This window comes from Lepidochelys kempii, chromosome 2 (assembly GCF_965140285.1).
Source record: "Lepidochelys kempii isolate rLepKem1 chromosome 2, rLepKem1.hap1, whole genome shotgun sequence".
Classification (NCBI taxonomy): Eukaryota; Metazoa; Chordata; order Testudines; family Cheloniidae; genus Lepidochelys; species Lepidochelys kempii.
The window spans coordinates 71,483,347-71,497,535 of NC_136381.1; positions in this window are offsets into that span (position 1 = coordinate 71,483,347).

Below are 14,189 nucleotides of genomic sequence, written 5' to 3' on the forward strand. Positions count from 1 at the left end.
GTGATGGGATATTAGATGGGGCGGGATCTGAGTTACCCAGGAAAGAATTTTCTGTAGTATCTGGCTGGTGAATCTTGCCCATATGCTCAGGGTTTAGCTGATCGCCATAACTGGGGTCGGGAAGGAATTTTCCTCCAGGGCAGATTGGAAGGCCCTGGAGGTTTTTCGCCTTCCTCTGTAGCATGGGGCACGGGTCACTTGCTGGAGGATTCTCTGCTCCTTGAGGTCTTCAAACTACAATTTGAGGACTTCAATAGCACAGATATAGGTGTGAGGTCTTTTTTAGGAGTGGTGGGTGAAATTCTGTGGCCTGCATTGTGCAGGAGGTCAGACTAGATGATCAAAATGGTCCCTTCTGGCCTAAATAGCTATGAATCTATGTATTTCTGAAATGCAACAGGAGAAGATCATTGAGTAAGATACATTATTTTTTAAAAAATCCATTTTCTCCTTGGAAAAATGTACAACTGTTGATGAAGACAATGACAAAACTATTGCTGTGTGGGAGAAAGTGAAAATGTGTGAATCTAGATGACAGACATCAAGAATTGAAGATGAAAAGAAGCTGTTTCGGGAGAAATGTCAATTGAATTTTTATGTAAGTAAGTCTAGAGACTGTGTCAGCTCCATTTCATTTTGATTAGAGGAAGCACTTCAAATGTTTACCAAGCACTAGCTGTGTTTGTAAGTTTGGATTGTAAATATATTCAAGTCAGCAATAAAGTCTATACTTACTTGTTCATGACACCAGGATGGTCCAGCATGGAGCTACAGACTTAGGTTGACACAAATCAACTTACATTGACCTAACTATGGAAGTGTCTACACTTAAATGTTGCTTCTACTGATGTAACTGCCCCGCTACTGACTTAATAACTCCACCTCCACCAGTGGCGTAGAGTTAAGGTCAATGTAGTTAGGTCAACACATTGTCAGTGTAGACATTGTGTTGCTTATATTGACTGTTACTGGTTTTCAGGAGACTTCCCTCAATGCCCCACACTGATAGTACAAAAGCTCCTGGTGAGGATACGCACTGCCAATACAAGGTGCAAAGTGTAGACACATACAAGTGATTGTAATTGTTGCGATGGCTGTAGACCAACGTAAATTAGGTCAACTTCATTTTATAGTGTAGACATGGCCTCAGTGACTTACATCTATTGCTGGTATTCAGGTTCCACGAGGAAAACAATCAGGAAAATAATGTCAAAATGTAATTACTGAAAGTCCTTTATGCATCAGAACAAATGAGTAGAAAATAAACTGGGCCATATATGGAATCTTCTGTTACTGTATGGAACAGGCTGCTTCAGGAACTGGATTTAGAAGCTGCTTATGGGGCAAAAGCACAGATGAACATTTTAGAGAAAATTGTCATTAATCTAACACTTACCTAAAGGTCACTTATGGAACATTGCGCCTGGGTACAAAATATCCACTCACACTTCTTAGTTTTTGTTAAATGTGGTTTGGCAGAGTACCTGAAATAGCTAAACATGTTTCTATATATTTTGTCCCTGGAGAGACACTTCAAATATATAGCAGTTTCTAGCACATAGCAATTTGTGCATCAAAAACCCTACACAATATTTCAAGCAAATTGTTTGTGTAGCTAGAATCCTATAGTCCCTAAAACTTAAAGATAGTAGAATATTCTGCCTTATTAGACAAGAGAAAAGAAACATCCCCATTCAACAAAAACATAAATGCATCGCACAGTGGAACTACAACATTCCTGTGATTCTGTGAAGTCTTAGACATGTTTGATTTCTGCCTATTTCAGAACTCAGTATAAAATCTGGTATACAAATACCAACTTGGCTGGGACAGGATGTGGATTGGACTGAAGAATTTATGGGTTTAAAGGTAGAGGAGGCCTGGGATTATTTTAAATTAAAGCTGCAGAAGCTATCGGAAGCCTGCATCCCAAGAAAGGGGAAAAAATTCATAGGCAGGAGTTGTAGACCAAGCTGGATGAGCAAGCATCTTAGAGAGGTAATTAAGAAAAAGCAGAAAGCATATAGGGAGTGGAAGAAGGGAGGGATCAGTAAGGAAAGCTACCTTATTGAGGTCAGAATATGTAGGGATAAAGTGAGACAGGCTAAAAGTCAAGTAGAGTTGGACCTTGCAAAGGGAATTAAAACCAATAGTAAAAGATTCTATAGTCATATAAATAGGAAGAAAACAAAGAAAGAAGTGGGACCGCTAAAAACTGAGGATGGAGTGGAGGTCAAGGATAATCTAGGCATGGCCCAATATCTAAACAAATACTTTGCCTCAGTCTTTAATAAGACTAAAGAGGATCTTAGGGATAATGGTAGCATGATAAATGGGAATGAGGATATGGAGGTAGACATCACCATATCTGAGGTAGAAGCGAAACTCAAACAGCTTAATGGGACTAAATCGGGGGGCCCAGATAATCTTCATCCAAGAATATTAAAAGAATTGGCACAAGAAATTGCAAGCCCATTAGCAAGAATTTTTAATGAATCTGTAAACTCAGGGGTTGTACCGTATGATTGGAGAATTGCTAACATAGTTCCTATTTTTAAGAAAGGGAAAAAAAGTGATCCAAGTAATTATAGGCCTGTTAGTTTGACATCTGTAGTATGCAAGGTCTTGGAAAAAATTTTGAAGGAGAAGGTAGTTAAGGACATTGAAGTCAATGGTAAATGGGACAAAATACAACATGGTTTTACGAAAGGTAGATCGTGCCAAACCAACCTGATCTCCTTCTTTGAGAGAGTAACAGATTTTTTAGATAAAGGAAACGCAGTGGATCTAATTTACTTAGATTTTAGTAAGGCGTTTGATACTGTGCCACATGGGGAATTATTAGTTAAATTGGATAAGATGGGCATCAATAGGAAAATTGAAAGGTGGATAGGGAATTGGTTAAAGGGGAGACTACAACAGGTCCTACTGAAAGGTGAACTGTCAAGTTGGAGGGAGGTTACCAGTGGAGTTCCTCAAGGATCAGTTTTGGGACCAATCTTATTTAATCTTTTTATTACTGACCTGGGCACAAAAAGTGGGAGTGTGCTAATAAAGTTTGCAGATGATACAAAGCTGGGAGGTATTGCTAATTTAGAGAAGGACAGGGATACCCTACAGGAGGATCTGGATGACCTTGTAAACTGGAGTAATAGGAATAGGATGAAATTTAATAGTGAGAAGTGTAAGGTCATGCATTTAGGGATTAATAACAAGAATTTTAGTTATAAGCTAGGGACGCATCAACTAGAAGTAACGGAGGAGGAAAAGGACCTTGGAGTATTGGTTGATCATAGGATGACTATGAGCTGCCAATGTGATATGGCTGTGAAAAAAGCTAATGTCGTCTTGGGATGCATCAGGAGAGGTATTTCCAGTAGGGATAAGGAGGTTTTAGTACCGTTATATAAGGCACTGGTGAGACCTCACCTGGAATACTGTGTGCAGTTCTGGTCTCCCATGTTTAAGAAGGATGAATTCAAACTGGAACAGGTACAGAGAAGGGCTACTAGGATGATCCGAGGAATGGAAAACTTGTCTTATGAAAGGAGACTCAGGGAGCTTGGCTTGTTTAGCCTAACTAAAAGAAGGTTGAGGGGAGATATGATTGCTCTCTATAAATATATCAGAGGGATAAATACCAGAGAGGGAGAGGAATTATTTAAACTCAGTACCAATGTGGACACAAGAACAAATGGATATAAACTGGCCACTAGGAAATTTAGATTAGAAATTAGACGAAGGTTTCTAACCATCAGAGGAGTGAAGTTTTGGAATAGCCTTCCAAGGGAAGTAGTGGGGGCAAAAGATCTATCTTGCTTTAAGATTAAACTCGATAAGTTTATGGAGGAGATGGTATGATGGGATAACATGGGGGTTTTGGTAATTAAATATTCATGGTAAATAGGCCCAATGCCCTGTGATGGGATATTAGATGGGGCGGGATCTGAGTTACCCAGGAAAGAATTTTCTGTAGTATCTGGCTGGTGAATCTTGCCCATATGCTCAGGGTTTAGCTGATCGCCATAACTGGGGTCGGGAAGGAATTTTCCTCCAGGGCAGATTGGAAGGCCCTGGAGGTTTTTCGCCTTCCTCTGTAGCATGGGGCACGGGTCACTTGCTGGAGGATTCTCTGCTCCTTGAGGTCTTCAAACTACAATTTGAGGACTTCAATAGCACAGATATAGGTGTGAGGTCTTTTTTAGGAGTGGTGGGTGAAATTCTGTGGCCTGCATTGTGCAGGAGGTCAGACTAGATGATCATAATGGTCCCTTCTGACCTAAATATCTATGAATCTATAAGGATGGAATTAATGGGGTCTGTTCTAAAGACAAGGACTTACATTAGCCCCATCTTGCAACTCCTGGCAGAGCACCCTTTACGTGTGTTTAATAATCAGGAGTGATCATACTGTGAATGGAATCCTGGTTGGCCTGAGAAGCAGCTTCCCTGATGAGTATAATACCTACCCCTAGGAAGTTAGGGAGAGGAAGATACAGGGAGCTGATAAGGCAACGGGCTTCCTTTGGGAAGGAGATCCTCTTCCAGCAGACTTCATTAATAGATGATTCACAGGGATTTTTTGTTTGTTTGTTTGTTTTAAGACCAGAAGGGATTATTTGATTATTCAGTCTGATTGCCTGTATAATACAGGCCATAGAATTTCATTCCATTACCCCACACTGCAGCCAATAACTAGTGTTTAACTAAACCATATCTTCCAGAAAGGCATTCCAGTCTTGATTTGAAGACATCGGAGATATCTCCCACTATCCTTGGTAGTTTGTTCCAGTGATTAATAACCTTCACTGTTAAAAATGTGTGCCTATTTCTAATGTAAACTTGACTGGCTTTAACTTCCAATCAACAGCTCTTGTTAGAACTTTCTCCACTAAAGAGCCTTTTGGTATGTGCTATTTTCTCTCTTCCTTTTTTGTGTGTGGATAAATCAAACAGATTGAGCTCTGTAAATCTCACTGTAAAGCATTTTCTCTGCCCCTCTGATCATTTTTGGGCTCTTCTCTGAACCGTCTCCAATTTTTCAGTCTCCTTTTTTAAAAATGTGAACACCACAACTGGACATAATAGTGCAGTATCTGTCTCACCCAATGCCATTTACAGAGATAAAACACTTGTCTCAGGCTGAATTTGTTTCAAAAGTGTCAGCAGTAATGGTTCAGCATTTCTGAGAACAAGTAAAAGTAAATACTTTCTTTTGACAGTTTTAAAAAAATCTTACAAATGATTTGGTTGAGAAGCTCTAGTGCCTCTGTGCTTAGGAGCAGGGACTTGAAATTTGCTGCTCTGTAAAAATAATGTCCTATATATAAAGTTTTACGCCATTGCTCCAGTTAACAAATCTGTATGTGTTCAGTAGAGACTTGTTAGTGTCTGGCAGCTAAATTCTCTGAAGATTCCATTTTCACTGAGCAGGCTCCATCCCCTCACAGCTCCTACTTGTGACCAGATTTCATATGCATCATTACAGCAGAGAAACTGAGCATGCTGCAGCCCAGTACTACAGGACCTGAGTAGGAATTTGCCTGCATTTGATCTTCCAAGCTGCGACAGACAACTGTGGCACTGGTCACCAAACCAGAGAGCAGGGAGACTGTTTGCTCTGTGCTGTCAATGTCCCCTTCCTGGTGGCTAGGTAGTATGGAGGACAAGAGACAGATCCAGCAGCAGCAGGGGGAGTACACTGGGACAAGGAGCCTAGCTGGGGAAAACAGGGAGCTGGCGGTGGGGGAAGAGAAGACTGGGAGCAGGGGAGGGAAGGGGAGACTGGGACTGGCTGAGCGAAAAAACAGAGGCTGGGATGAGGAGATGGAAGCAAAGGTGGAGAAAGAGAACTGTGACAAGGACAGGCCAGACAGGACACAGGCGAAGGGACCTGTGACTATTAGATATACTTGTCTCCAGAACCTTCAATGAATCCCAAAATTCCTGAGTCTCACCATTTGTCTGTTGTCAACTAATAGATGCAAACCCACCAGTCAAAGTGTTTGTCTCATTCTCTTCTAGTGGCTCGTCCACGCAGAGGATGTCAACATTCTACTACTATCAGACACTCCATTAGTTCAAGTGGCAGAGGTCTGTGTGATGGACTAAAGGTCCCAAGCCTGCTGCTGGCCCATGTGGATATTAATACCACATTCTGGAATTTCTGGGGGTGGGTTCAGTTTGCTTTTATAAAAACCTAGGAAACTACACATCAAATACTATGTTAAGAGACAAGATTAAGATTGCAAATTCAAGTACTCAAGTTGGGAAATGACAAAATTAAGGTTGCCTTCTGTGTATGCATTATGATAGTCTCTTAATTTCATGAACACATAATATTTATTCCATAGGTTCCTTTCCTCATTCAGTGAACAGGATGGATCTGCTTTGTGGATAAATCAAGACTGTACAGTAACAATGATTTTTGTCTATAGGATCCCTGCCCTATTTTCTGCAGAAGTTGGAAAGTGAGTAGTGTGTGAGCCAGAGGATTGCAAGAAAGCGGTTGAATGCTGCCCTGGAGAATTGGATTCCATCTGTGCCTCTGCCACAAATCATCCTCTGTGATGCAGGACAAATCAAATCACCCAAATTTTTCTTAGGTGGTCAATGCTTGTCAGAAACCCAGAAAACTCAAGGCCTTGGGTTCTGACTGGAAGAACAGTTGAGTATTATCCTCAGCAAATACGTCTCAGATTGGAGAGCCCAAACTTAGTTGATCCTTTTTATCTTAATTTTTGTCTCAGTCCCCCATCTGTAAAATGAGGATATACCCACTCATCATACATGGGTGTTATGCAGAGGCGGATTAAGCTTTTGTTGGGTCCTGAGCCAGAGCAAGTGGAGGCCCCTCCCCACCCCTTTTGCCTGCAGTCCCCCTGCCCTACCACCCACATTCCTGCCCAGGAAATGGCGTTCCTGCTGGGGAACGGGGTCATGGTGCTGTTGCTTCCACTACTCCTTGGCAGAAGTGCCAGGCAGGCAGAGCAGGTCAGAGCATGGGGGCACCCATTTTTTCGGGGGGCCCCCACTGGTGTTATGAAAATAAATTCATGTTTTGTTAAGTTGTCAGGGTTCCCTCCCTACTCTGAACTCTAGGGTACAGATGTGGGGACCTGCATGAAAGACCCCCTAAGCTTATTTCTACCAGCTTAGGTTAAAAACTTCCCCAAGGCACAAATCTCTATTTGTCCTTGGACTGAGGTATGCTGTCACCACTAAGTGATTTAGGGAAAGGAACACTTGGAGTTCCTATTCCACAAAATATCCTGGGGAGGCTTGAAAAATAAACAAGGTGAGCACAAACCAGACCCTTGGGCTTGTAGGACACTAAAACCCCAATCAGATTCTTAAAAAAACAGAACTTTATTATAAAGGGGGGAAAAAGTAAAAGAAGCACCTCTGTAAAATCAGGATGGAAGGTAATTTTACAGGACAATCAGATTCAAAACACAGAGGATTTCCCTCTAGGCCAAACTTTAAAGTTACAAAAAGAAAACCAGGAATACACCTTCCTCTCAGCACAGAGAAAATCACAAGCCAAAACAAAAATAAGCTAACACATTCCGTTGCTAGTACTTACTGATTCTAATGGAGTTGGATTGCTTGCTTCCTTGATCTGTGTCCGGCAAGCACACACAACAGACAGACCAAAACCTTCCCCCCCCCCGTCAGATTTGGAAATATCTTGTCCCCTTATTGGTCCTTTTGGTCAGGTGCCAGCCAGGTTACCTGAGCTTCTTAACCCTTTACAGGTAAAAGGATTTTGTGCCTCTGGCGAGGAGGGATTTTATAGTACTGTATACAGGAAGGTTGTTACCCTTCCCTTTATATTTATGACACGTGCTTAGGGAGCAGCATAGAAAAGCCTATAAGAAGATGAATAATTCTGTCTTCAGAGCAGAGTGTGAGTAGTATACGGTAAATAAGGCATGGGACCACACGTTGAACAATGAGGATAAAATGAATTGTTGAATACCTATTCATCCAGTGAGCACCTGTGCACTGAATGAGGCAGGGTCCTGTGGAAAAAAATCTCATGTGATCATGTAATTATAGACTGTATCGTTGTGCATAAGCATAAAGGGGGGGGTAAACTAAAGTTCCATAGGCAACCTTAAGTCTGGCGTTTCCTACCTGAAGTGCTTGACTTTGCAACCTTAACATACTTTAAATGTAATTTTTTTCAGGTGTAATTAGTATTTATGTTGTAGTAGCATGCAAAAGCCCTCCTATGATTAATCTATTGTGCCTTGTCTCTAGCTTGCAAACTCTTTGAGCAAGAGATTAGGTCTAACAACATTTTTGTATAATCTCCATGAATGCTGCCATAAGATAAATAATGTGTAATTGAGAAAAACATCCCTATACTGCAAACCATATTAGAAAAATAAGACAGCTATATGCCACCATATCTGTGTACTGTTAGTTCAAGTTCTGACATAAATGTTTTTAGCTTTTATTTCTGAGCTGCTTTTTGTTTTTGTGGTTTTTAGTTATGAAAGCCAACACTACCCACCCACTTTCTGTTGGTAGTTCATTTGGTTTGTTTATTTGTTTTTTAACTGCCCTTTAGTGTATCTGCTATCAACTTGAGCCTTCCAGGAGTTCTCTACCTTTATCTCATTTTTGCTAAGTGGCCCACATTTTTATTTGTGTTCAGTGTATTTTTAACACACAATTATAAGTTGTAGCTGTAACAAGACTTAAGAAACCAGCTTCCACTGATGTTCTCTGTTCTGCGTATGATCTTTGTTAATTTGTTAGACAACTTACTTAGCTAACCTTTGCTACATAGTTATTGAATCAACAGCATCTTTAACCTCTCTGGTTAATTTACCTTTAAAATATATAGCATATAAAATTATATAAATTTGCAGTAAGATCATATTTGAGCTGATCCATCACAGCTGATCATAGTCCCACAAAGGCACAATCGCTAAGATTTACGCAGGTTTAAAGAGTAACCTAAAAGAGGCTATGTTCATAACTAAACTCCTAGACCTTCGTCCTTTAAACAGTTCTGCATGTGCTTAACTTTAACCATGCAAATAGTCCCATCAAAGTCAATAAGATGACTCACGTGGTTAAAGTGAAGCTCATGCTTAAGTGTTTGTAGGATTGGAGTCTTCATTTCAAATATTTTCCTCGAGTGGGGAGAAGGGTGTGGTAGAAAAGTACAAGGTAGCTCTAAATCCTATTGTGTATTTTTAAGCATTTGGGTTATGTCTCCACTGCAAGTGGAGGTGTGATTGCAACACATGTAGACATACCTAAGTGCAGGTCATCCGCCCAAGCAATTACCTAAGGTTCTGGACAAGCTTGTGGAGCCTGTACTGAAGTGAGCGTTGTCGCAACTTCACTGCTGTTGATATTCACACTAGCTAGAAGTTAGCTGAAGTATGTCCAGATATGTTGCAATCTCATCTCTAAGTGCAGTGTAGCCATAACCTTACTTTCACATTTCTCCTGGTGCCCAAAGTGTTGTCAAGGAATCTGTTGGAAGGGGAGGTTACAGCCCCTGGTGGGTTTGTTCACATTATTTGGAAGTGTTTGTGTTTCTAAATATAGTAGTAACTGTTGTTTTTGTTGTTTTGTGCCTCAAGCACAATATATCCAATTTGGCCACTAAAAACGTTCACTTTCTTAACGGTGCAGAAGTCTCTAGTTGAGAAACAGTGGCTGACCACACCAACAAATGCAAACTGGATGTAATATGAGTTGACTATTAATGCTGTTCCTGCTGAACCACATACTGGACGAAAGCCCTAAAGTTCTTTTCAGGTCTAGACGATCTTGGTAAACGTTCAGCGAGACTACACAGTGTTAAGGTTAAGAAAGTGAAAAATATTCTAGCCAAAAAAATCAAACTCTTGTCTACTGGTTGGGAAAACAAATGTCTTTAATCATGGAGTTGCACACAACCCCGTCACAACTCTTTGAAATTGTAAACAAAAAATATTAATAGACTTTTAAAACGTTGTTACGCTGACTGAAAGATAAAGGCTGTAAAAGGAGTCACTGAGAGTTCGAACCGTTAGTCACACACAAGTACACTAACAGCACCCTGCAACATCTTTTTGTGTTCAGGAGAGGAAGGCTGGTCCAAGGGTCCACTACAGGTTCCCTGCTCCACTAGAGGCTTAAATATATGGGGGAATGAGCTAAGGAAAACAGACCTCCCCTACTTCTCAGGGGTGTTGGAGGGAAAATATACTAAAGATTATGAGGTGTTGAGTTACTATAGTAATAGGGCTGGATATGAGAGATTTAAAAACACAGAAGGAATATTTCCATCAGTATGCAGATAATTCTAGATTTTTGCAATAATCCCTACACTGCATGTATGCAAAAAGAGAGAAGCATATTGCCAAACACTGGTAAAACCTAACAAACTAAATGCTTTCTGCATGGCTAGCCTGAGAAATATGAAGAAATGTTCTCAGCTCCCAGTAAATGTTGCAGCTAGCCCAAAGCAAAATGGATAAGGGGGAAGCTTTTAAATTATTTAACTGACCTAAAGCACAGTTTCTTGCATGCACTGTTGTGCAGCCTTAGGAGTGATGTTTGACAGGCTGCTTAGTTCAGATTGCTCAATGTGTTTAAAGTGCAGGTCTCATTTGAAAAGGGACTGTGTAAAAATAGCACCTTCTTACTCAGCAAATCTATTCCCTGTGTACTTCAGTGAAAAAAGGAAGAGTTCATTAAATGTCTTCCCGGCTGAGCCACCACAGCTGTGGGAGAAGAAACTGGATTATATTCTGGTTTGTGCAACATCAATAGAATTGTTGAATTCCAATTACAGGACATCTGTGTGAACCCATTATTTTCAAATTGTACCCTCCGTTATACATCTGTAAACAACTGGAAGGCAATAAGGTGGCACTGGTGCAAGTGCAGGCAGCATTTGGCCTGAAGAGTCATCATTACTGGGGATAATGTATGAACACAAGCCAGAAAGAAAAAGGCTTGACTTAATCTTCACTGAACGTCTCTTCCACTCTATACACATACAAACTAATTAATTTTTCCTCCAGACTGGGAAGGAAGAGAAAGTGAGAAATAATGACTCTATTTTTAAATATTTGGGAGGAGCTTTCATACTATGGTGGGGCCACATAAGTTTCAAGGGGTTGCATGAGCACTGTTGGGGGCTAATAGCAAAATCACAGCTGTCAGTGCTGGTGTGTGAGCCCTGCAGAAACCAATTCCACATAGGTCAAGCCAGGTTGTTCCCATGGACATCAGGTTTATGTGTGGTTGAATGGCCTCACTCCCTAGCCTGGGCTGCACTGTCAACAGCCCTCAGCTTCCAAGGGAGAAATGCACTGCAACAGGAATTCCTCCAGAACCAAGTTTTGAAGAGAAGTCGAGTACTACTTATGTAAGAAGGGGAGATAATGACCCTACTTTTTAAAATATATATTCCTATTTTAATAAGTATACTTAGTGTCTGTCTAGTGATTTTTAAAGAATACTTTCCTTATTCTTGTCAATAACATACTACATAAGAAATAGTAAGGAAGCACATATATACAGCTTTGATTTGTAACTAATTTTTACAAAAAAAGTAGAGAATGCCAGTTATCTTCAAAAGCTGTGCCAAAAGTCTGATATATTGATCTACTAATGTGTGAAGCAATAACTTTGTCTTTGAGTCTTTTTTAAAAGAAGGATTTTCAGTAATTTCATGTTAAATAAAAACATATCAGCTTATCCCCTTTAACAATCCAGTTGCGTATCCTGGGACCCATCTTTAAAAATAAATGATTAAGTCAAAATAATTCCATCTCTGACAGATACTTCTCACTGTCTTAAAATCTTTTCTAAGGGAACACTAATGGCCCCAATTATACTCTGTTATACTGATACAATTCCATTGTAAATAAAAAGGAGAAATATGCCCAATCTCTAGGCTTCTGCTCTTCCTGTGATGGGGTGGCCACCCCACACAAGCCCTGAGTATATTAATGTGGGACAGATAGGTTGAATTAACCTCATATGCTGCATCTGGAGGAAAGCCAGGGCTTGATAAGTACTAATGGCAGATGAAGCCCACCTTGGGGGCAGGTAATAAAGCTAGAAAGCAAGAGCAGGAAGGGGCTGTAGAGAGGAGTTTTGCAGTCACTCCCTAGAAGGAAAGGGAATTGGCCAGCACAAAGGAGACAATCTAGGGGAATAGGAAGCCCTGGGGAGTCTGGACCAAAGGGAGAGGAGGATGTTCCAGAGGAAAACACAGAGATAGAGAGGTGGGGTTGGAAAGAGCCCAGGCAAACAATGGGGTCTGAGACTGAGCAGACCTAGGCTGCTAGTCACGGAGTCCCTGGACTGGGACCCAGAGTAAAGGGTGAAGCCAAGTTCCCATATCAGCATAGGACCTGGAGTTGAAACAGAAGACTGCCTGAGATGGCATACAGACAGCTTTTTGGGTGGGATTTTGTTATCCTGGAAGGGGAACAGAAGGAGACTACATAGTGACTTGGCTGGGGGGCCAAGTCATGAAAAGGGAGCACCCTGAGTCACACGGAGAAGTGGGGAGGGAGGTACAGCATGAACAACTGGCAGAAGGGAGTACCAGATGGGCGTACCAGATGGGCAAAAACTAATTCCCGGACCCAGCCACGAGGAGGTGCAGCTATGGTGAGTGGAACCCCTTTACACTCCCCTTTTGTGTCTTTGAAGTTGAGTCTAGCAGAGAAAAAGAATTCCGTTTGACAAAGGATTTCAATATTTCAAAGTTTGGTTTAGCTTAGGTTCAGAATGACCAACAATTTTTGAAAATTTCTAGGGAAAAGGAATGGAGCCCCAGTTCCAGGGCAGGTCACCTAATGGACTAGCCCAGAGCCACAGACTCTGGAAGCCCTGTGGTCCCTGACTCTGGAACAATCTGCCTGGTGGGCTGCTGCAGACCACAGAAGGTTGGGCTCCCCAGCAGGCTGGCAGGCAGATTGCCAAGGAGCTGGATGGATGAGCTGCTAGGAAATCAGACAGGGTTCCAAAGGAAGCTTGCCTTGTAGGCAGGGTTCCAGCAGAACCTGGCCTGGCTTCTATGAGACAGTCCTTTCTCATCTTGTAATCCTCTGCTTCATTCTCTACACACCTTCCAATTTCTGCAGCAGTGGGAGAAGGGATCCTACAGCCCTGCTTCATCCCCAGAGCAGCTCCATCCTGTGCACTGAATGAGGCAGGGGTCAGGTAGGGAAAAAGTATGCAATTAAAGAGTATCATAATTCACATGCACACAGGTGCTGAATTAAGTTCACATGGGTGACCTTAATTCTGGCATTTCCCAATTTTTAACTGCTTGAATTTACAATCTTAATGTTCTTTTATCATAGTATTTCATGTGTAATTTCCTATTTTTTTTTATAAAAACAACCTAAAAAACAGTTCTGTTGGGTGGAGTTGTATTAACACCCACATGGGTTACCAGCCTTTAGCTCCACCACACAGACCTGTCATTTGAGCTAATGAGACAAAAAGGAGGGCGGCCTGGTACAACCACAGCTTCAGTGTGGGTTTACAGCTGTTATGTTACCATAGGGGCCCTCCAAAGATTGCTGAAGCCCAGCAGCAAAAAGTAGTCTGGATGAGATCTTTCAAAAGTAAACAGTAGTTTAAAAAAAAAACTTATGAGACCATCTGTATACATCTGTACGGTAGCACAGAGAAGAATATCATGTACCTCCTTTTGGCTGTGGGTAACGTGGTACAGAAGTGACATAAGCCAACAATAAAGGGGCTCAACCAAAAAGCATGTGGCATGCCTCTCAGCTTACTGGCATGCAAATCTGCAAAAGGAACTGCTGGGTGATTAAAAAAAAATCAAGCCAATTTAAGTGTCTAAATATAGATTTAGGAGTCTAATTGTAAGCACTACTTTTTGAAAATCTTTGTGTGTGTGTGTTCCCACCCAGGAGTGTGGGGAAAACTGAAAAACCACAAAGAGTTGAAAGGAATGTTAGAGCATGGCAGTGTGGCCTTCTGGAAGGGCTGTGCAGACATGTTGTGTGCCAGCCTTCATAAAGCTGTTTGTAACTGGCTGTCCTGTTTCTCACTTTGCCCCGTTCTGTTTCAGCAGCAGCATTTTGAGTAATATTCCTTCTCCACTGCTCTAGCAAGTTGTCCCAGCTGTGAATCCTTCACTTGCTTCTCAACATCAATTTCATGTTCAAACTTTTCATCTT